General features: G+C 35.6%; 1 pseudogene; it reads left to right on the top strand.

The window, feature by feature from the left end:
- The first annotated feature begins 8,640 nt into the window (after positions 1-8,640).
- Positions 8,641-22,859, top strand: LOC116457973 (elongation factor 1-alpha 1-like; annotated as a pseudogene).
- The last annotated feature ends 479 nt before the right edge of the window (positions 22,860-23,338 follow it).

Genomic DNA, 23,338 nt, shown 5'->3' with positions numbered 1-23,338 from the left:
TGCCTTCTGTTAGCTTTTGAATGTGTTTGCTCTTGCTTCTCTAGTTCTTTTAATTGTGATGTTAGGATGTCAATTTTAGATCTTTCCTGCTTTCTCTTGTGGGCATTTAGTGCTATAAATTTCCCTCTACACACTGCTTTGAATGTGTCCCAGAGATTCTGGTATGTTGTGTCTTTGTTCTCATTGGTTTCAAAGAACATCTTTATTTCTGCCTTCATTTTGTTATGTACCCAGTAGTCATTCAGGAGCAGGTAGTTCAGTTTCCATGTAGTTGAGTGGTTTTGAATGAGTTTCTTAATCCTGAGTTCTAGTTTGATTGCACCGTGGTCTGAGAGACAGTTTGTTATAATTTCTGTTCTTTTACATTTGCTGAGGAGTGCTTTACTTCCATCTATGTGGTCAGTTTTGGAATAGGTGTGGTGTGGTGCTGAAAAGAATGTATCTTCTGTTGATTTGGGTGGAGAGTTCTGTAGATGTCTACCAGGACCACTTGGTGCAGAGCTGAGTTCAATTCCTGGATATCCTTGTTAACTTTCTGTCTCGTTGATCTGTCTAATGTTGACAGTGGGGTGTTAAAGTCTCCTATTATTATTGTGTGGGAGTCTAAGTCTCTTTGTGGGTCTCTAAGGACTTTCTTTATGAATCTGGGTGCTCCTGTATTGGGTGCATATAAATTTAGGATAGTTAGCTCTTCTTGTTGAATTGATCCTTTAACATTATGTAATGGCCTTCTTTGTCTCTTTTGATCTTTGTTGGTTTAAAGTCTGTGTTGTCAGAGACTAGGATTGCAACCCCTGCCTTTTTTTGTTTTCCATTTGCTTGGTAGATCTTCCTCCATCCCTTTATTTTGAGCCTATGTGTGTCTCTGCACGTGAGATGGGTTTCCTGAATACAGCACACTGATGGGTCTTGACTCTTCATCCAATTTGCCAGCCTGTGTCTTTTAATTGGAGCATTCAGCTCATTTACATTCAAGGTTAATATTGTTATGTATGAATTTGATCCTGTCTTTATGACGTTAGTTGTTTATTTTGCTCATTAGTTGATGCAGTTTCTTCCTAGCCTCAATGGATCCCACAGAAATACAAACTACCATCAGAGAATACTATAAACACCTCTACACAAATAAACTAGAAAATATAGAAGAAATGGATAAATTCCTCGACACATATACCCTCCCAAGATTAAACCAGGAAGAAGTTGAATCTCTGAATAGACCAATAACAGGCTCTGAAATTGAGGCAATAATTAATAGCTTACCAACCAAAAAAAGTCCAGGACCAGATGGATTCACAGCTGAACTCTACCAGAGGTGCAAGGAGGAGCTGGTACCATTCATTCTGAAACTATTCCAATCAACAGAAAAAACAGGCAATCCTCCCTAACTCATTTATGAGGCCAGCATCATCCTGGTACCAAAGCCTGGCAGAGACACAACATAAAAAAGAATTTTAGACCAATATCCCTGATGAACATCGATGCAAAAATCCTCTATAAAATACTGGCAAACCGAATCCAGCAGCACATCAAAAAGCTTATCCACCATGATCAAGTGGGCTTCAACCCTGGGATGCAAGGCTGGTTCAACATACGCAAATCAATAAACATAATCCAGCATATAAACAGAACCAATGACAAAAACCACACGATTATCTCAATAGATGCAGAAAAGGCCTTTGACAAAATTCAATAACTCTTCATGCTAAAAACTCTCAGTAAATTAGGTATTGATGGGAGGAACCTCAAAATAATAAGAACTATCTATGACAAACCCACAGTCAATATCATACTGAATGGGCAAAAACTGGAAGCATTCCCTTTGAAAACTGGCACAAGACACGGATGCCCTCTCTCACCACTCCTATTCAACATAGGGTTGGAAGCTCTGGCCAGGGCAATCAGGCAGGAGAAGGAAATAAAGGGTATTCAATTAGGAAAAGAGGAAGTCAAATTGTCCCTGTTTGCAGATGACATGATTGTATATCTAGAAAAACCCCATCGTCTCAGCCCAAAATCTCCTTAAGCTGATAGGCAACTTCAGCAAAGTCTCAGGATACAAAATCAATGTACAATAATCACAAGCATTCTTATACACTAATAACAGACAAATAGAGAGGTAAATCATGAGTGAACTCCCATTCACAATTGCTTCAAAGAGAATAAAATACCTAGGAATCCAACTTACAAGGGACATGAAGGACCTCTTCAAGGAGAATTACAAACCCCTGCTCAATGAAATAAAAGAGGATACAAACAAATACAAGAACATTTCATGCTCATGGGTAGGAAGAATCAATATCATGAAAATGGCCATACTGCCCAAGGTAATTTATAGATTCAATGCCATCCCCATAAAGCTACCAATGACTTTCTTCACAGAATTGGAAAAAACAACTTTAAAGTTCATATGGAACCAAAAAAGAGCCCACATGGCCAAGTCAATCCTAAGCCAAAAGAACAAAGCTGGAGGCATCACGCTACCTGACTTCAAACTATACTACAAGGCTACAGTAACCAAAACAGCATGGTACTGCTACCAAAACAGAGATATAGACCAATGGAACAGAACAGATTCCTCAGAAATAATGCTGCATGTCTACAACCATCTGATCTTTGACAAACCTGACAAAAACAAGCAATGGGGAAACATGATTCCCCATTTAATAAATGGTGCCGGGAAAACTGGCTAGCCATATGTAGAAAGCTGAAACTGGATCCCTTCCTTACACCTTATATAAAAATTAATTCAAGATGGATTAAAGACTTAAATGTTAAACCTAAAACCATAAAAACCCTAGAAGAAAACCTAGGCAATACCATTCAGGACATGGGCATGGGCAAGGACTTCATGTCTAAAACACCAAAAACAATAGCAACAAAAGCCAAAATTGACAAATGAGATCTAATTAAACTGAAGAGCTTCTGCACAGCAAAAGAAACTACCATCAGAGTGAACAGGCAACCTACAGAATGGGAGAAAATTTTTGCAATCTACTCATCTGACAAATGGCTAATATCCAGAATCTACAATGAACTCAAACAAGTTTACAAGAAAAAAACAAACAACTCCATCAAAAAGTGGGCAAAGGATATGAACAGACACTTCCCAAAAGAAGACATTTATGCAGCCAAAAGACACATGAAAAAATGCTCATCATCACTGGCCATCAGAGAAATGCAAATCAAAACCATAATGAGATACCATCTCACACCAGTTAGAATGGTGATCATTAAAAAGTCAGGAAACAACAGGTGCTGGAGAGGATGTGGAGAAATAGGAACACTTTTACACTGTTGGTGGGAATGTAAACTAGTTCAACCATTGTGGAAGTCAGTGTGGCGATTCCTCAGGGATCTAGAACTAGAAATGCCATTTGACCCAGCCATCCCATTACTGGGTATATACCCAAAGGATTATAAAACATGCTGCTATAAAGACACATGCACACGTTTGCTTATTGTGGCACTATTCACAATAGCAAAGACTTGGAACCAACCCAAATGTCCAACAATGATAGACTGGGTTAAGAAGATGTGGCACATATACACCACGGAATACCATGCAGCCATAAAAAATGATGAGTTCATGTCCTTTGTAGGGACAATGATGAAGCTGGAAACCATCATTCTCAGCAAACTATCGCAAGGACAAAAAACCAAACACTGCATGTTCTCACTCATAGGTGGGAACTGAACAATGAGAACACATGGACACAGGAAGGGGAACATCACACTCCGGGGACTGTTGTGGGGTGGGGGGAGGGGGGAGGGATAGCATTAGGAGATATGTCTAATGTTAAATGACGAGTTGATGGGTGCAGCACACCAACATGGCACATATATACATATATAACTAACCTGCACGTTGTGCACATGTACCCTAAAACTTAAAATAAAAAAAAATAAGAAAAGAAGAAATAACCAAAATTTATTTTTTCTCTTTCATTTTTAATTTGCTATCCTTATTGGATATCAGACTTATGATAAGTATTTTAAATATCAATTTAGTCTGGAATCCTGGAAAGGAAGGAAGGAAGGAAGGAAGAGAAAAGAAGGGGAAAAAGAAATATGGGGTTAAGTAAGTCTATTAAATTGGGTTATAGACTATATTACCAGCTGAAAGGGCTTCAATCTTTTAAATGAAGCCATGATAAAACAGTAAAGTTAATTACCAAAGGGCCACATTAAGAACGGGAAAAAGACCCATTGCGTAGACAGGCAAGGAAGGGCTGATTTGTAAGAACCTCTTATGGCATTCTACTCTCCAACCAGGACCCTTGTCATCTAAACCATCGCATACTACAAAACAACTTCTCCTGTTTTTTCCTCACCCACTATTCCTAATCTTGAATCTTATTTAATGAACAAATACTGGTTAAATATAGACTTAACATTAAAATGTATTTACTGAAATATATTGATCTTATTAAAAATCATATTAACACTTTTTTTTTTTTTTTTTGAGACAGATTCTCGCTCTGTCACCCAGGCTGGAGTGCAGTGGCGCTATCTCGGCTCACTGAAAGCTCCGCCTCCCAGGTTCACGCCATTCTCCTGCCTCAGCCTCTCAGAGTATCTGGGACTACAGGTGCCCACCACCACGCCCAGCTAATGTTTTGTATTTTTAGTAGAGACCGGGTTTCACCGTGGTCTCGATCTCCTGACCTCGTGATCTGCCCGCCTCGGCCTCCCAAAGTGGTGGGATTACAAGCGTGAGCCACCGCGCCCGGCCTAAAACTTCTTGAGATATTCTCAATAGTTGGTTTGATTTAATTTTTGAAAAGTTCCAAAGAACTATTTTTGAGCTCCAGTGTTTAATAGTCAAAAATTGGGGCATAGACGCATCACCACCTTACATGGGATCTGCCTCTCTGCGCCATACACATGTGTGGAACTCAGAGCAAGCCACATCCCCTCCTCTGGCCACAGTTAATTCATATGATGGTCAACTCATTCAAGCAGTCAGAATCCCTTTACCAAGAATTTGGAATTGGGACTAAGAGAGCAATTCAATTCCTTTCCAGAAAGGAATTTAGCAGTGTCTTGAGAACCTGAGAAGCAGAGTGAGTCAATGTATGAAGAGAAAGAACAAAGCATATGTGAAGGGAGGAATAGGAAGACTCAGAGAAAAATAGAGAGTAAAGATGAGGAGATGAGCTTGACAAAGTATCCTTGGTTTCAAGGGCTTGGATGCATTTCAACCGTAGAGTTTCACGAAATCATTCAGTCTTTTTATAGTAAGTTATTTCTCTTTAAGCTGGTTTAAATGGGTTTTCCGTTATTTGAAAACAAGAGTCCTAGCTACTATAACCACTTTCTAATCATTACTGATCCTGGAATTCTAATCCTTATGCCTACTTACGTTTTTCAAATTATAAACTCCTTCAGAATAAAATCTAGTTTATAATCATGTTAGTGACCCTGCTTCATCAACCTTCTCTCTGGGCTTCACCTCAAAGTATTACTCTGCAATACAGTGATTGAACTGCTAAGAAAAGTCTATTGAATAGACGGATTTATTGAGTGATAGAGGCTTCAATTGTCTAGATTTGTAAGTGTGTGATGTTATCTCTTCTGCTTTTGCCCCCACCCTTTTTATTTCGACCGTTTAAGATGAATTTTTAAATACCAGGGCCATGACTGATAGAACGGCTACTGCTCTCAGGTGTAAAAAGAACATAATGGTACAAATGACAAGTTACCTTCTACAGTAATCTAAGCCTATGTCTACTGAACCAGTTTTCCACAAATGAAATACATTTTGTTGTACGCTCCAGTTCTTGATTACTTGGGAAAAAATAGCACAGAACCCTGAGGCCAGATGCCTTGAGTTATGTCCTAAATATGCCTGTAAAAGGTTTTGTTTGTTTTTTAATGGTATGAAACACACTGATTAACATATTAGTTATCGCCTTTCTTATATATAAAAGAAGTTGAATTACTACATGATCTCTAAGATGCCTTCCAAGTTTTAACATTCTTTGACTAAATTCTTTATAGAAGGATTGACATTATAAACTATCAACAGCCATTATAACACTTTTGTTGAATTTCAACAGATGGGACAACCACAGCAAGGCACCAATTGCTGTTAATGGCAACTAAATAGGACATATGTATATATATGAAGAGTTATTTCCTCTCCACAGACACACTGCTTTTTCTTGACTTTTTAAATATGTTTCACCCAGCATGTAACTGTATTCTTAATTAATATGTCCTTCTACAGAATTTTTCTTTTGAATTTTTTTTCAGGAATGGATTTTAATCCTTATAACTGAAGTAGGTACAGTTCAAAAAATTTTTAAGTTATGTTGTATGTCAAATCATACTTTTCTCAAATGACCATGATCAATCTTAAAAGAAATTTCATTAACATTTTATTTATTTATCTTTTTACTTTTATAGGGACAGGATCTTGCTCTGTCATCCAAGCTGAATATTTTTAATGTCTCTAAGAAACAGGAATAAAATAAGTTGCATCCAAAACTTTCATAAACTTACTGTATTGAAAAAGTTTCCAAGCCCTGACACAGGGAGAGGAACCCAGATGGAGCGCAGTGGTCTCCTTACATTGAGGAGACAGAGTTGAAAGTACAGGAGACTAAGGCAACAGGACTTTTAGGGCAGAATACTGGAGGGGAGAGAGTCACACAAAAATAGAATCCTGGATATTTGCAGAGCTCTCTCCTCTTGAAGTCTCCAGCTGATTATTCATCTGAACATACATGTGAAATAACTACTTGAGATCAGGTAAAGAACCACCTGAAAGAATTAGGGAGAACAGTTCCCATGGATCATGTAGCACTAATAATAGTTGGTATTCTCATCAGCCAGAGTGGTAAAAACCTTGCAATACATACAGAGTTAAGTAGAGTACCCAGAGAATATTACCTCAATTATGGAAGAAAATATAATTTTAATATAGTCATATCTAGCATCCAATAAGGCTATATTCACAATGTTTAGCATTTAAACAAACATTATTAGGCATTCAAAGAAGCAGAAAAATATAATTCATAATGAGGAGAAATAATAATGAATCAAAACTGACCACGATATGACACAGATGATAGAATTAGTAATACGAGGACTTTATACAGATATTCTTATGTTCAAGGTAGAAGAAATAAAAAGCACATTCAGAAAGAACATAGGTTTTTTAGACAGAGGATTAATGCATTTATTACACAAATTGCTAACTCATTTCTCATCTATGAATCTAGGTTGATAAGCTCTTGGAATAAGAAAGCCCAGCCTGGCAGCCATGGACCTTTGTTGTGGTCAGAATGATCTGCAAAGATAATAAGGAGAGTTCCCTTTACTCAACTTCTCTACACTAGCCTCTTACATAATTACGGTACATTATTAATAGCAAGAAATTAACATCAATACAATGTTATTAACTAAAGACTTTATTTAGATTTCAGCATTTTTTTCCCTAATGTTCTTTTTTTAAGCCATAATCGATCTTCTACAGGTGAAAAACAGAGGTTGAAATAAAAAGTTAATGGTATAGGATTAATAGCAAATTATACTCTTTAGAGAAAAAGGCTAGTGAATATGAATAACTAAAAATAAAAACCAACCAATATGAAACACACACAGAGAAAAAAGAATTTAAACGAAAACAAACAGAGCAACAGTAAAATGTGAGGCAACTTCAAGTAGCCTAACACATATGTAATTGGAAGACTTGCAGAGAGACAGACAGGAGCATTAAAAATATTTGAAGAAATAATGGCCAAAATTTTTCCAAAACTGATAAAATTCTAAACCTGCAGATCAAAGAAGCACACGTAAAAGAATCATCAGAGAAACTACACAAAGGCACATCATAATTAAATTTGCCTTAAACCAGTGATAGAGAATATTAAAAGAAGAAAAAAGACTTACTTAAAGAGAGGAACAAAGATATGAATGAAGCACTTTTATCAAAATAGAAGATAGTTAAGCAACATCTTTAAAATATTGAAAGAAACATTTGTCAGCCTAGATTTCTATGCTATGCAACAATATTTATGAAAACAGAAAGTGAAACAAAGACTATTTTTCAGACATACAAAATCTGAAAGAATTTTTTACCAACACTTAAAAAATGTTAAGAAAAATTATTCAAGCATTCAGAAGATAATACCATATGGAAATCTGTAGCTACACAAAGAAATGAAGAGCACAGAAATAGAAAAGAGATAGAAAAATTTTAACTAAGTTATTCTTATATTTTAAATAACTTAAAAAAATAATTAGCTAGTTAGTTGATTTCTGACAAAGGTGTAAAGGCATTTCATTGGAAAAAGGATTTTCTGTTCAAAAATAGTGCTGGAACAATTGGCAACCCATATGCAAAAAGAAAAACATAGACCATACGTCACACCATACACAAAAATTAACTCATGATGGACAAGAATGCACTGAGGGTGAAGTAGGATTCTCCTGCCCCTCCCAAAGCCAAAGCAAAGGCTTTGAAGGCCAAGAAGGTAGTGCTGAAAGGCATCCACAGCCACACAAAAAAAGATGATTCGTGGGGGCCCAAGACACTGTGCCTCCAAAGGCAGCCCAAATATTCTTGGAAAACCCCAGGAAAAACAACTTTGGCTACTATGCCAACATCAAGTTCCCCTGACCACTGAGTCAGCCATGAAGAAGAAAGAAGACAACAACACACTTGTGTTCACTGTAGATGTTAAAGCCAGTGAGCACCAGGTCAAACAGGGTACGAAGAAGGTGTATGACATTGATGTGGCCAAGGTCAAAACCCCAATCAGCCTCATGGAGAGAAGGAAGTATATGTTCAATTGTCAACTGGTTCCTGATTATGATGCTTTCAATGTCACCATAAGATATAAAACAGACATTAACAAATGTTGATGAAGGTGTAGAGAAAATGGATCCCTTAGACATTGCTGGTGGAAATGTAAAATGGTGCAGCCATTTGGAGAACAGTTAGGGAGCTTCTTATAAAGTTTAACATAAAACTACCATAAAACCCAGCAATTTCACTCATAGGTGTCTACCCAAGAGAAATGAAAACATATGTTCACACAAAGACATCCACATGAATGTTTACAACAGCATTATTCATTATAGCTGAAAACTAGACTCTATCTGGGTTCCTATCCCTGAACCATGGCTTGGAAGTTCTCTGTGTCATAAGCTGATAAAATTTTAGTGCTCAACTTGTTTTATTCTTGTTTCTTAGAGGCATTAAAATATTAATAAAATTTATTTTAAGATTAATTATGATTATTGTGAGAAAATTATAATTTGATAAACAATTTATAATTAAAATTTTAAAACTATATTGACTTTCAGAAAGTATAACCTTACTATAAGTAAAGTTCTTATACTATATGTGATATAATATAATACAATACTATATGAAGCTAGACTGTGATAAATTAAAGAGGTACACTATAGACTTTAAGACAACTACTAAAAACTCAAAATGTTATGGCTAATAAATTAATAATGAAGACAAAAATTAACTTTAAAAAACAGCTAATTCGGCAGAAGGCAAAGTGGGCACAAGGAACAAAGAAATATGGGACATATAAGAAAAAGTAACAAGTTATAGACTCAAACACAATCGTAGAGATAATCACATTAAATATAAAATATCTAAATACTCCAATTAAAAGGCAGAGGTTGTCAGATGTATCAAAAGGTAAGACTCAACTATATGCTGCCTACAAGATTCTACTTAAAATATGAATACACAAAGAGATTAATATGGTTTGGCTGCGTTGCCACCCAAATATCATCTTGAATTGTGGCTCTGATAATCCCCATGTGTCGTGGGAGGGACCAGGTGGAGATAGTTGAATCATAGAGGTGGTTTCCCTCATCCTGTTGTCAGTGATAGTTGAGTTAGTTCTCACAAGATTTGATGGTTTTATTAAGGGGCTTCCCCCTTCACTGGGCACTCTTCTCCTTTCTGCCATCATGTGAGGAAGGACGTGTTTGCTTGCCCTTCTGCCCAGATTGTAAGTTTCCTGAGCCTCCCCAGCCCAGCAGAACTGAGTCAATGAAACCTCTTTTCTTTATAAATTCCAGTATTGGGCAGTTCTTTATAGCAGCATGAGAATGGACTAACATGTAGATTAAAAATTCGTCAATGGAAAGAGACATATCATGCTAAAACTATTTTTTAAATCTGGAGTATCTGCATAAATATTAGAAAAAGGGCTAATATCCAGAATTTACAATGAACTCAAACAAATTTACAAGAAAAAAACAAACAACCCCATCAAAAAGTGGGCAAAGGACATGAACAGACACTTCTCAAAAGAAGACATTTATGCAGCCAGAAAACACATGAAGAAATGCTCATCATCACTGGCCATCAGAGAAATGCAAATCAAAACCACAGTGAGATACCATCTCACACCAGTTAGAATGGCCATCATTAAAAAATCAGGAAACAACAGGTGCTGGAGAGGATGTGGAGAAATAGGAACACTTTTACACTGTTGGTGGGACTGTAAACTAGTTCAACCATTGTGGAAGTCAGTGTGGCGATTCCTCAGGGATCTAGAACTAGAAATACCATTTGACCCAGCCATCCCATTACTGGGTATATACCCAAAGGAGTATAAATCATGCTGCTATAAAGACACATGCACACGTATGTTTATTGCGGCACTATTCACAATAGCAAAGACTTGGAACCAACCCAAATGTCCAACAACGATAGACTGGATTAAGAAAATGTGGCACATATACACCATGGAATACTATGCAGCCATAAAAAAGGATGAGTTCGTGTCCTTTGTAGGGACATGGATGAAACTGGAAAACATCATTCTCAGTAAACTATCGCAAGGACAAAAAACCAAACACCGCATGTTCTCACTCATAGGTGGGAATTGAACAATGAGAACTCATGGACACAGGAAGGGGAACATCACATTCCGGGTACTGTTGTGGGGTGGGGGGTGGGGGGGGCGGGGACAGCATTAGGAGATATACCTAATGCTAAATGACGAGCTAATGGGTGCAGGAAATCAACATGGCACATGGATACATATGTAACAAACCTGCACATTGTGCACATGTACCCTAAAACCTAAAGTATAATAAAAAAAAAAAAAGAAAAAGATGATTTCACAGCAGATAAGATTACCAGGAATAAATATCCATGAAGAAGTCAATTCATGAAAAAGATAAAACAATCTCAAATGTTTATGTACCTAATAGCATAACTTCAAGGATTATAAAGAAAATCCATAATGGAACATATGATGGAACTAAGACAATATAAGATAATCAACAATTATAGTCAAAGATTTCAACTCACCTCTCAATAATTAGTAGAACAAAGAGATGTAAAATCGGTTAAGATACAGAGGATTTGAACAGCAGCATCAATTAACTTGATCCAATTCACATTCATAAAATACTTCACACAAAATAGCATAAGGGACACTCATTTCCAGTGCCCACAAAACATTTACCAGGCAAGACTATATTCTGACCCACAAATTTTAAAGAATATAAATCATACAAATATATTATCTGACCAGAGTGAAGCTTAAACATTAATAACAGAAAGATATCTAGAAAATCTCTAGATTTCTAGAGATTTCACCATAAAATGGGAATACAAAATGTTACACCCACCTTAGAAAATTGTTCGTCAGTTTCTGATAAAATTAACATACATTTATTATATGAGCCAACGATCCTACTCCTAAATATTTACGCTAGAGAAATAAAAACACATTCACACATTCTGCATATTAATGCTCATAACAGCATTAGCTATTATCACCAAAAACTGGAAACAACCAAATTTTCTTCATGTAAAGAATGGATAAATAAATGTGCCTATTCATATCATGAAATACTACTTAGCAAAAAAGAATAAAAAATCTGCTAATACACATAAACAATATGAATAAATCTCAAGTGCATTATGCTAAGTGAAAGAAGGCAGACTCAAAAGGTTTATACTGTATGATTCAATTTATATGACATTCTGGCATGGGAAAAATCATAGGCACATAAATCAGTTGCCAGAGACAAGCTGGGGGAGAGGATGACTAAGGACCATGGAGAGATTTTTGAGGTATGGGAACTATTCCATATTTTGATTTCGATTGCATTTACATGACTGTACTGTGGTTGTCAAAACCTACAAAACCATCTTCTAAAAGAATAAAGTATTATATAATAAGACACAAAGAAAAAACCAGCTTCATTTTTCAAATAGAAATACAAAGTCATTACTATGAAAATAAAAGTTCAATAAATCTAATAAAAAGTTCTACAGTATTATATACTCAAAATAACAGTATGGGAGATTATGTTATTATTCCAAAATATTAAGAGCTCCATTCTGAGGTGGACTATATACAGCAGATCTTCGTTATTTGCAGAGTCTGTATTTGTGAATTTGTCCACTTGTGAAAATTTATTTTTAATCTCAAGATGATAGGGCATTTTCATGGTCACGCGTGGACATTCGCAGAGTGGCAAAAAACTGAGTGACCTGACATATACATTCTCAGCTGAGGAGAAACAACGTGATGCTCTGTCTCCATGTATCAGCCATCATACTGTACACAAGTGTCCTTTTCTTGGTCTACTTAGTGACACCTTTTTCACATTTTAATGCTTTTTATTGGTGATTTTGCCTTTTAAATTGGCCCTCAAGCATAATGCTGAAGTGCTATCTATCTAGCGTTCCTAAATGCAAGAAGGTTGTGTGATGTGTCTTATGTTACAAACTATGTATACCCAATTTTAAGAGTATCTCTAGTTATGTCAATTATTGAATAAACATATAATATGCACACTCTAATAAAGTTAATTGCTATAATCTTTCTACCTTTACAGTTAAATAACATTCTTTTAATATATGTTGAATTCCACCTTTTTTGAGATTACTGGAGATGGTTGTAGAAATAATATAAAGCTAATAAGTATTTTTATGTATACTTGATTGAATGCTTTTGAAAAATAGAATTTAGTAATAATTGAAATTATCAAGGCGGGTTTTCAAAAAATTTCATTCTTATGACCAGCATATGAAGCAGAGAGTATTATTATCCCAGTTTTAGAGATGAAGCATCCAGATTCAGTGTGGTTATACTAACACCTTCAAGGTTAAAGAAGTTAGTGCCTGAGGGAACTGTTTTAAACTCTAGTGGGTCAGACTCCAAAGCTCTTGCTCTCAACCACTACAGGAGTGCAATATTGGCACAGTTTTTCTTGTCTTTTCCATTTTTTTTGTAAATGATATTTTAAAAATAGTACAGAATTTCAAAGGTCCAACATCATATTCATTAGTTTGCATCACCTTGCCTTTACAGTCAACAAATTTAATTGGGGAAGAGGCATATATCAGAAAGATTTTTCTATAATTATTTCAGAAATTATCACATTGATCTTGTAGATTGCCCTATTCATGAGCATTCACATGTGTTGTTTTTAGAAAACTAATTAAATGTCCCTTTCTTCATAAATAAAGCTTTATATAATGCATTTTGATGGAAGTGAAGGTAGTGAAAGAAACTATTTCCTGATGTGTAATCATCTAAATGTATAATGTGTTTTTCACTTTGTACTTCATTCTGTATTTGTGAATTTGCTCAAATTTATTTGTAATCTCAAACAGATACCCAGGGCACTTTCATAGTCACTTTATGCAAAGAATGAATAGCACACTTGTTGGTCAAAGTTCCTGTTCATTGAATATATGAATCTTGTTGGCTGTGATTTAAAAAAAATTGATCAACCTAGAAAATATCTGATTTAGTGTCTTGCTACTGCCATAAACTTTCCTCTGTTGTATGCTTCCCTCTCAAATACATGCCAGCCTGTTGAATTATGCAAAAACAAATACAAAAAAGGAAAACACTGTATCTACTTTTTGTTTTGAGTTTTATGTGGTTATTTTTGAGAGATAATAAATATGGAAAATTCAATAGCAAATTTAATTGATTTGGAAAAGTCCATCTAACATATAAGTAACTAAAAATTATTACTCTGAGCTTACCCTTCCTTGGCCAATGTAAATCCGGATACATAAATTTAGTATTATTGGGGAAGGAAGAAGACCCTGACCTTGATTCTTTATATATGTATGTCTAGTTATGAATTTCTGAATCCTCTTATTTGACTTTAAACCTAGATTTGTTGACAATTGTCAAGTGGGGAAGAGCTATTTTATATGAACCTATAAGAAGAAATAAGAATTAACTCATAGCATTTAGGAACAGAAGCGTAATGCCCCAAAGGGAGCTTTTGGTTGCTGTCTTCCTTCATTTACCTACTACTTTCAGGTACGATATTTCCATCTTTCTTATCTATTCAACCTATCTGTTGGTCAGTGGAGTATCTTGCCAAATAAAGGAAAATAAAGGTATTGACTTCTAAAAAAAAAGTAGATATCAATAACCAAGAAGAAAATGAACATTCCTTTTTTTTTCTTGCAGATGCAGAAGACATATAACAGCTGTATTTCTAATGGCAGAAAAATTGACTCTTAGGTGGCAAAGCTGTGAATTGCTGCTCTACAATATCATTCAGACATCGGGTTTACAATCCGTTTCCAAGGAAACATGTTATTTATCATTTCCCTCAATGTCATTAATCACTTTTCAAGATATATTTCTATATCCCATCTTGTCCTCTCAAATTGATTTATCTTAAAGTCCAATTAATGACTCTTCAAATCCACTTCAAAAACAAAATTATGTTCAGATAATAGTTCTTTTTTCTTGACGAATATAAATTATAGTAATATATAAAAACTGAAATCTGTAACAGAAGAGCAATGAACTTGTTTGGACCCTAAATGTATTTGGCTAATACTATGATATTCTGAACTGAGCATTCTATTGCAAAACAAAAAGGACTCAAACAGAAGCAACTCATTTGGGAATTATATTGTTTACATAATTCATATTTTTTCTTCACGTGAACAGTTGCCATTAAAGATGCATTAAAAGCTTGCCACTCCTTTGGAATAATGTATGAAATGACATTAACCCTGGGAGCAAAGAACTCTTTGAATTTGTCATGACTTTTCTCTGCCCTTTCATGAAACTAAATGCAGGGTGATTTTTGGCCACTGACAGGCTAGCCACTTTTGGAGTAAGACCAGTGAGTAAATTTGATTTTAAAACTGACCACGACTTTTCATTGACATTTATAGGCAGAGACAGATGTTAACTTGTAATAAATTTGAAAGCAGAATTTTATTTTCAGAGCCATGAACCAAATATGAACTTTCCAATGCCGCTTCCTCCATTCAGGCATAACTTTTCAGTATTTATTGTAATTTGGTCTGGCAATCTACTAGAAATTGTTCCAAATCAAATTAGTTGAAATATTGCAATGCCATCTTTTAAAAATATTTATTGAGATTTAATTCAAAGGCCATACAATTTACCCATTGAAAATGTACAATTTAATGTTTTCTTACTATATGCAGAGTTGTGGAACCATTACCACAATCTAATTTTAGAACATTTTTTATCACCCCCAAATGAAACTGCATACCCATTAGCAATCACTCTTACTCTATCCCCCATCCTTAGTTAATGACTTCCTGTTTCGAGAGATTTGCCTATTCCAGACACTTTTATATAATGGAATCATAAATTGTGAACTTTAGTGATAGTCTGGCTCTGTCGCCCAGGCTGGAGTGCAGTGGCACGATCTCAGCTCACGATAGTCTTACTTACTTAGCATGTCTTCAAGGTTCAAAAATTTTGTAGCATAAATCAGTATTTCATTCCTTTTTGTGGCAAATAATATTTCATTTTATGGATATATCACATTTTATCTATCCATGCATAAACTGATAAGCATTTGCATTGTTCCCACTTTTTGACAATTATGAATAACAGTACCGTAGATATTTATACACAAGATTTTATATAAATGTGTAAGTTTTTTAATTCTCTTGGTTTTATACACCTAGAAATGAAGTTGCTGAGTGTCATAGTAACTCTATGTTTAACATTTTAGAGAACTAACAATTTTGCAAAGCAGTTGCACAATTTTACATCCCCACCAACAATATATAAGTGTTCCCATTTCTCCACATTCTCTCTAACACTAGTTGTTGTCTACCTATGTAATTATAACTATCCTGGTGGGTATAAAGTGGCATTTGATTGTGGTTTTGACTTGTATTCCCTAATGAATAATGTTGTTGAACATCTTTTCAGATTTTTTTTGCCAATTTGTATATCTTCTTTAGAGAAATACCTATTCATAGCCTTTGTGTACTTTTAAATGTGTATTTGTCATTTTATTGTTGATTTGTAAGAATTCTAAAGACATTCTGGATACAAATCTCTTATTAGATACGTAATTTACATTTTTTTCACACTTTATAGGGTTTCCTTTTTACTTTCTTACAATGTTTTTTTGTGATGCAAAAGTTTTTAGTTTGACAAAAAACAATTTACCTGGGTATTTTCCCCTTTGGTTGGTTGTACTTCCAGTGTTGTATCTAACAAGTCATTACCTAACTAAAAGTCACGAAGATTTACTTTATAAAGTGTTTATAGTTTTAGCTATAATGTATGTCTGTGATTAATTTCAGTTAATGCTGTGTATGGTGTATAAAATGGGTTCATCTTCATTCTTTTGCATGTGGATTTTCAGTAGTTCCAGCACAATTAACTGAAAAAAAAAAAATCTCCATTAAATAATTTGACATTTTTGTTTAAAATCAATTGACCATATAGATAAGGATTTATTTCTGGACTCAAAATTCTGTCCTATTGATTGATATATCTATTGTTAGGCCAGTACCACTCTGACTTGATTATTTTAACTTTGCAGATGGTTTTGAAATCATGAAGTGTGATTCCTATAACCTTATTCTTTTTCCAACATTATTTTGGATATTCTGGATCCCTTGAAATTTTATATGAATTTTAGAATTAGTTTTTATACCCAGGAAAAAAAAAAGCTGAGATTTTTACAGAGATTGTGTTGAATCTGTAGATCATCATGGGGAGTAATATTGTCATGTTAACATATTAAGTCCTCTAATCTATAAATGTGGAATATTTTTCTATTCCTTTAGATCTTATAATTTATTCCAATAATGTTATACAGTTTTCTGAATATACATTTTACAATTCTTTAAACATATTCTTAAATATTTTATTCTTTTTGATGCTATTGTAGATGCAATGGTTTTCTTAATATTATTTTCAGATTGTTCATTGCTAGTGTGTAGAAACCCAGTTGATTTTCATCTATTGGTCTTGTATCCTGCAACCTTGCTGAAACTGTTTACTAGTTCTAATAGATTTTTTAGTGGGGTTCTTAGGACTTGCTATGTGCAAGGTCCATCTTGCTTCAAGTAGAGGTAATTTATTTCTTCCTTTCCAATTGAGTATTTTACTATTACTGCTAGCCTAATTGCTCTGGCTAGAGCAATGGAAGTATATTGGATTTTGTTTAAAAAAAGAATACCTATTGACATGATCATGATTTCTGTCCTTATTCTATTAATACGGAATGTTTTTATATGTTAATTCAACCTGAGATAAATTCCATTTGGGCATGGTGTGAATTTTTTTTGTATGTGTTGCTGGATTCAGTTTGTAAATATTTTGGCAGAGATTTTTGTGTAAATAATCATAAAAAATACTGGTACAGTATACCCTTTCCCTGAGTTGCCTAGTCTGATTATGGTATCAGGGCAATACTGGCTGCATAGAATAAGGGCATAAGTGTTTCTTCCTTTTCCATTTTCAGAAGAGTTTGTAAAAGATTGGTATTAACTTTTAAATGTTTGATAAAAATCTCCAATGAAGCTACTCGGAATGGAAATGTTGTTTGTAGACATTTTAAAATTCCTAATTAAGTTTCCTTGCTTATTATAAGTCTGTTTAGATTTTCAATTTCTTATTGAGTCAGTTTTGAATGTAACTTTTTAGGAACATGGTAATTGTATCATAGATTTACTGGCATACAGTTCTTCACAGTATTTCCTTATAGTAATACTTATTTCTGTAAAGGCATTAGTAACGTCAACTATTCATTCTCAATTTAGCAATTTGAGTCTTCTGTCTTGTTAGCATGATCATAATAGCTAAATGTTTGTCAATTTTGTTGATTTTTAAAAAAATCTTTTGGTTTTGTTCATTTTCTGTATTGTTTTTTCTCTATTTTATTTATTTCCACTATAATTTTTATTATTTTCTTTGTTCTGTTTGATTTGAATTTAGTTTGACCTTTTTTTTCTGGTTTCTCAAGGTGAAAGTTTAGGTAATCGATTTAAAGTTTTTCTTCTTTTTTAAATACAGGCATTTACACAACTAAATTTTACTCTAAGCATTGTTTTAGCTGTATACCACAAATTTTAGCATGTTGTTTTCATTTTTTATCTTAAAGTATTTTCTACTTTGTAATGTCTTCTTTTACTCATTGGTTATTTAGGAGCACATTGTTTAATATCCACATATTTGTGAGTTTCCTGAAGTTCCTTTAATTGTTCTAACTTAATTCCATTTTGTTGGGAGAACATACTTCGTACGATTTCAACACTGTTACATTTGCTGACACATATTTCTTAGCCCAGTATGTTTATTCTGGATAGTGTTCCACGTATGCTTGACAATGTATATTCAGCAACTTGGAGTGTTCTGTAGATGTCCATTTGTTTTAATTGGTTTAAAGGGTTCTGCATTCTCATTGGTCTTCTAAATAGTTACATCATCGAAAGTAGGCTATTAAAGCCTCCAATTACTATTGTTGGATTGCCCATTTCATGCCTTCAATTTTGTTAGTCTTGCTTAATACATTTTGGGGTTCTGTTGTTAAATACATATATGTCTATAATTATTATCTTCTTGATGAATTGACCCTTTTAATGATAAAACATCCTTCTTTATCTCTAGTAACTTTGTCTTTTTAAAAATTCTTTTTTGGGGGGCCGGGTGCAGTGACTCACGCCTATAATTCCAGCACTTTGGCTGAGGTGGGCAGATCACGATCTCAGGAGTTCGAGACCAGCCTGACCAACATGGCAAAACCCCGTCTCTACTAAAAATACAAAAATTAGCTGGGCATGGTGGTGGGTGCCTGTAATCCCAGCTACTCAGAAAATTGAGGGAGGAGAATTGCTTGAAGCCAGGAGGTAGAGGCTGCAGTGAGCCAAGATTGTGCCACTGCACTCCAGCCTGGGCGACAAGAGCAAGACTCCATCTCAAAAAAAAAAAAATCTGTTTTTCATAATATTAGTATAGTCACTCCAACTCTCTTAAGATTGCTATTTGCATGACACAAAATTTTTCATTCTTTAACTTTCAACCTATTTTTACCTTTGAATCTAAAGTGTGCTGCCAACAGACAGTGTGTAGTTGAATCTTGTTTTTTGCACAATCTAACAATTCCTGTCTTTGGTTAGATTGTTAAAAACATTTGCATCTAATGTTATTAATATGGTTTGACTTATGGCTGTCATTTTGCCTTTCATTTTCTATATGTCTCATGGTTCATTCTTCTCTTCCTCCTTTACTAAACTGTCCCTTCCAGGGAAAAACTGCTGCCCTAGACTGAGAGGTGAGAGTGAAGTGAACTTCCTTTTCTTGGCTGAATCCATTGAGAATAGGGCTTAAATCACACTGAGCTGGGGATCAGGCATGTCTTTAATATACCAGACTTCCATAGTTCTTACTCAGATTTAGTATTATAGATTTTCTTGAATAAATATTTCTCCATTTCCTCTATGTTCTTAGGACAGTTTCCAGTGACTAAAATTTTTTTTTAACAATTTTCACCAGTTACAGTTGTTTCACTGGGGAGAGGGTTCACAGAGGTCATTACACACCCATCCCAGAAATATTTCTGCCATACCATTTTATATGTCTTCTGAGGAACTTGAGGCAATGCGCATAAGTTCTTATCAGTGTCAGAGCAATACAAAGTATATCCAATATATGCTTCTGGGATTCCTCATCTCTGATTTTCAATTTCTCTTCTGACATGGAAAAATATAAAGAAAGAAAGGACATCTGGGCACTTCTTTTTTACTTTATACTTTCAATTGATGAGTTGGAAAAGACGGTGGAACTGAACAACCCAAAGCCCTGCTAGAGATTTTCAGCTTTCCACAGCTCTCACTAAAAGTGTTGCTATGGCCAGGCACAGTGGCTCACACCTATAATCCCAGCACTTCAGGAGGCCGAGGCCGAGGCAGTGGATCACTTTAGACCAGGAGTATGAGACCAGCCTGGCCAATATAGCAAAACCTTGTCTTTACTAAAAATACAAAAATTAGTTGGGCATGGTGGCGCATGCCTGTAATCCCAGCTACTTGGTAGCCTGAGTCATAAGAATTGCTTGAACCTGACAGGCAGAGGTTGCAGTGACCTGAGATCACACCACGGCACTACAGCTTGGGTGACAGAGTGGGACTCTGTCTCAAAGAAAAATTAAAATAAATAAAGTGTTTATATGTAAGCATAAATCATATTCATAACAGCACTTTTTGGGTAGACTGATGGTACTTTTATACCTCCTGAATTAAAGTTCATATAAATGTGTGCTGGAAATGTCTAGACTGAAATATGATGTCTGAACCTGTCAATGTCTGAGAGAAACCTGTTATATCTATCTGAATAGTTTAGATTTGATCCTTGCCCCTAACTCTTGTAGAGTTCTTGAAAATGTACTACGAATAAGGCCTATAGCAGCAAAAGGACCTTTACTGTAAGGTATATGTGTCATAGTTGCTAAAGAACAATATTAGAAGTACATAAAAAATTCTACCAGGAATATGAGCCACTTTTGCCTCTAATAAGGTATCTGTTAAGAATATAACTCATAATCTAATAAGAGACAAGTGGCAAATATAGTTAGTGTAAATTTTTATTTTTTTAAAAAATGGTATTTTAAGTTTCAGCTCCAACATGTAAAGAGCTTTGAAGTTGTCACTTGGGGACTTACAAGAAAAAAATAACTGAAAAAATTGGGGGGGAAATAATTTTCTTGAGGTTGCAGGGCAAACCAGCTTTCAGAAATCCGGAAAGATGGACAAGTTCACAAAAACAGCTGAATTCAGTTGATCTGGTGCAGAAGCTGCTGGAACTATAAACTTGTAGAGACTGTTAAATAGTAATGTTGATGAATAGATGAAGGTTAAGTGTAGACTTCCTTCAGAGTGAAAGACGCCTTGGGGCTGCATTCTCAATACTTTCATGGAAATCCAGCAGGTTTGAAAAGCCAAGAAAGCTCACTTCTTATTTTTGGCAGGAAGAGGTGAAAGATACCATTTTGAAGTATGACCAATGTGTTCTCCAGATGAATAATAAAGGCCCATAGTCCAGTGAAAAATATTTCACCAGAGCTTTATCTCACATACGCAGAAAAGCAACTTCAACCCACCTCTAGCCTTCCTGTGTCATCCAAGGTGCCAGTGGGTGGTGGGGAGGGAGCAAAGGTGAAAAACTTAGGTCACAGTACAGGGACTTGTTATCAAAGAGGTTTCATGACTTACTTGCTCATGGTCACATGTCCAGTTGAAGTATAAAAGCATATTTAGTAGTTTCAAAATAGATATTCTTGAGGCTTCTAATATAGAACTGAATTTAAAACAAAACAAAAATAGCTTTTTTTTGCAACAGGCTTGCCACCAGAACACAGGTATTGTAAAAACCACCCCTAAAAGCCACAATGGAAAATGAGTAAAATTTGTATCCACATGGTTGTCTTGGACCCCAGGTTCAGGCAAGTCCACCACTACCAGCCATCTGATCTATAAATGTAGTAGCATTGACAAAAGAACCACTGAAATTTTTGAGAAGGAGGCTGCTGAGATGGGAAAGGGCTCCTTCAAGTATTCCTGGGCCTTGAATAAACTGAAAGCTGTGCCTGAGTGTGATGTCACCATTGATAGTCCCCTATGGAAATCTGAGACCATCAGATATGACTATCATTGATGCCCCAGAACACAAAGACTTTATCAAAAACATGATTACAGACACATCTCAGGCTGGCTGTGCTGTCCTGCTTGTTACTGCTCACATATATGTCACAGTAGATGAATTTGAAGCTGGAATCTCCAAAAATGGGCAGAGCCATGAGCATGTCCTTCTGGCTTCCACACTGAGTGTGAAAGAACTAATTGTTGGTGAGCAAAATGGATTCCGCTGAGCCACTCTACAGCCAGAAGAAATACAAGGAAATTGTTAAGGAAGTTAGCACTTACAGTAATTGGTTACAAACCTGCCATAGTAGCATTTGTGCCAATTTCTGGTTGGAACGGAGATGACATGCCAGAGCCAAGTGCTCACATGCCTTGGTTCAATGGGTGGAAAGTCACCTGTAAAGATGGCAATGCAGTGGAACCACACTGCTAGAAGCTCTGGATTGCATCCATCCAAACCAATGCCTTCAACTAACAAGCTGCATCTGCCTTTCCAGGATGTCTACAAAATTGGTGGTATTGATAATGTGCCTTTGGGCTGAGTGGAAACTGGTGTTCTCAAACCCAGCATGGTGTTCCCTTTGCTCTAGTCAATGTTACAACTGAAATAAAGTCTGTTGAAATACACCATGAAGCTCTGAGTGAAGCTCTTCCTGGGGACAGCATGGGCTTCAATGTCAAGAATGTGTCTGTCAAAGATGTTCGTTGTGGCAATGTTGTTGGTGACAGCAAAAATGACCCACCAATGGAAGCAGCTGGCTTCACTGCTCAGGTGATTATCCTTAACCATCCAGGCCAAATCCCTGCTGGCAGTGCCCCTGTACTGGATTGTCACACAGCTCACCTTACTTGCAAGTTTGCTGAACTGAAGGAAAAGATTGATTGCCATTCTGGTAGGAAGCTGGAAAATGGCCCTAAATTCTTGAAATCTGGTGATGCTGCCATTTGTTGATGAGATTCCTGGCAAGCCACGCATGTTGAAGACCCCTCTGACTATCCTCCTCTGTGTCCTTTGGCTGTTCGTAATGCGAGATAGATGGTTGCGGTGGTGTCATCCAAGTAGTGGACAAGAAGGCTGCTGGGAACTGGCAAGTTCACCAAGTCTCCCCAGAAAGCTCAGAAGGCTAAATGAATATTATCCCTAATACCTGCCAACCCAGTCTTATCAGTTGTGGAAGAAGAGCCTCAAAACTGTTTGTTTCAACTTGCCATTTAAAAGACTGGCTAATGATAATAATGCATCATAAAACCTTTAAAAGGAAAGGAGAATGTTTTGTGGGCCATTTTTTTGGTTTTTTTTGTTTGTTTTTTTGCATGTGGCACTCTTAAGTTATTAGTTTTTTAAAATCAGTGCTCTTTAATGAAAACAACTTGACCAAACATCTGTCACAGAATTTGAGACCCATTAAAACAAAGTTTAATGAGAAAATA

This window comes from Hylobates moloch, unplaced genomic scaffold (genome assembly GCF_009828535.3).
Source record: "Hylobates moloch isolate HMO894 unplaced genomic scaffold, HMol_V3 SCAFFOLD_18, whole genome shotgun sequence".
NCBI classification, from domain to species: Eukaryota; Metazoa; Chordata; class Mammalia; order Primates; family Hylobatidae; genus Hylobates; species Hylobates moloch.
This window is presented reverse-complemented; position numbering and strand designations above follow the sequence as displayed.